The 1,999-nt window shown below is 34.8% G+C and overlaps 1 long non-coding RNA gene across 1 annotated transcript; it reads left to right on the top strand.

Moving 5' to 3' along the window:
- The first annotated feature begins 462 nt into the window (after positions 1–462).
- On the top strand, positions 463–1,017 carry LOC136063294 (uncharacterized). Its single transcript, XR_010624973.1, has 2 exons — positions 463–706; positions 801–1,017. It is a non-coding gene; the product is annotated as an uncharacterized LOC136063294 (long non-coding RNA).
- The last annotated feature ends 982 nt before the right edge of the window (positions 1,018–1,999 follow it).

Raw genomic sequence — 1,999 nt, 5'->3', positions numbered from 1 at the left:
TCCTATATTGGAATGACCTACTACAGGCTCCTGTTAATGCATTTTTTGGTCCAATTCCATCTCTAGATTGAGATTTTTTTGTTCCTATTTTGCCAATTATTTCAGGCAAATGTATCCAGGAATCAAATAGTTGATATTGACTATTTTCACCCGTGTTTGGAAACAAAAATGCCTCATTTAACTATATCGCCTTAGTCCTCCAAATTTGTTGGGCGGTCCCTGGTGATTGGTGCCAGTTGTGGCTATGGTTATGATACTTTAGCAATGGTCAATATGCTTGCTAATGAATTAGCCAGGACTTTGTTTATGCATTGTATATTCAGAATGATGCTTTAGAGAATACTTCTTTGACAGAAGAGTTGTTTGATCCCAACTAGTTGCCCTTTAACATATATGGATCTTTAGTTCTATACTAAATGCCTTTTAGCCATTTTTTTTTTTTTTTACCAGGTCAAGAATGTACTGAACACAGGAAGTCTTTAGATAATACAGCTATTACAAAAGATTTGGTCCAACCAAAGAGAATGTATGGGGGACTTGATGCACGTCTTGATCTAGAGGTAGTTCCCTGCGAAATGTGGCCAGGAATGGCTTGGACTATGAGTTTGATTCCTTGCTGGCTTAAGTGTTGGATGTCTGCAAATGGTGCCCTGCTATACCAATGGAATTCCTTGTTTTGCTTCCACCTCTGTTCTCTTCCTTCACTGTGAGTGATGATGATAATGCTTGTGAACCCCAACTGTGTAACTTTTATGACTGCACTTTGTATGTCAATCTGCTTGGCTATGAATGTGGACCAGGTTTTAGTGGTGTCATTGGCTTCCAAAATTCTACTTCCCTCCCTGCTTATGGCTTCAAAGGAAATTCCACTTCTTGTACGCAGTTTATTTCTGATTCCATCTGCTTTGATATGGAGTTGCCAGGCCTGCACACTTATGTGTTGGTGGGCCTATTTGGTTTTTCCCCTTGTCCTGTTACATATGCTATTTGGTACCTGCCTATCAAATGTTTTGCGGTTAGTAAGGCTTCGATTGGGCTTGCCTCTTTCCCTTCATGGTTGCCAAATATCAAATGCTATTTGGTACTGTATATATAAAATGTTGTTTATTTTTATAAACATATTTAGATTTTATATCCTAAAATTTCATAATTTAGATTTTTCCCTCCTGAAGTTCTATTCTATTTGCATTGACAACCCCTCCGTCACTATTTTCTGCTAAATGTCATAAAAACATGCCACATGTGTTTAGTTTTTCCAATAAAATGATGTCACGTCATTTTTGTAACCTAAAAAAATTAAAAATGACATGGCATAATAAAAATGACTTGGCATCATTTTATTGAACTAAACATCTAAACACGCATGGTAAGCTTATGTGACACTTAATGGAACATATGGATGGAGAGTTGTTGATGCAAACGGAATAGAACTTTAAGGGGCAAAATCCAAATTCTAAAACTTCGAGGTTTAAAATCCAAATATCCCAAACTTTAGGGATGTAGTTTGCAATTTTGCTTAATAAAATTGGTATTAACTTTAGCATTTTCTTGTATTTATGATTCTACATTCCTTTTATTTTATGATATATTTATTTACTTCGGAAGGGCATATTTATGATTATTGTTGATTCAATAAAAATAACTACTAGTTCCAAAACTTGGATGTATACATATTTAGCAATATTAGAGTATCTTGAAATAAATAAAATTCGATTTATCCAATTCTTGTACCTTGTTGCTCATTGCATAACCATGTATATTTGACTGGATTTAGGAAGAAAAAACAAACATTGATTTTATGGGAGATTTCTACCATAGTCAAGTTTTTGCCTCGCATCATGCATGCTAAGACGATTTCGTAACAAAGATGATTAAATTCCTAAAAACTCCACATGCAACATTATTTTTCGAGAGTTAAAAATGCTCTCTCTCTCTCACTCTCTCTCTCCAAATCACAATGTTGTTTTTTTTATAAAACTCTTTGAAAAGAGTTTCAACA

The sequence above is a fragment of the Quercus suber genome, unplaced genomic scaffold (genome assembly GCF_002906115.3).
Source record: "Quercus suber isolate HL8 unplaced genomic scaffold, Cork oak 2.0 scaffold_508, whole genome shotgun sequence".
Lineage (NCBI taxonomy): Eukaryota > Viridiplantae > Streptophyta > Magnoliopsida > Fagales > Fagaceae > Quercus > Quercus suber.
This window is presented reverse-complemented; position numbering and strand designations above follow the sequence as displayed.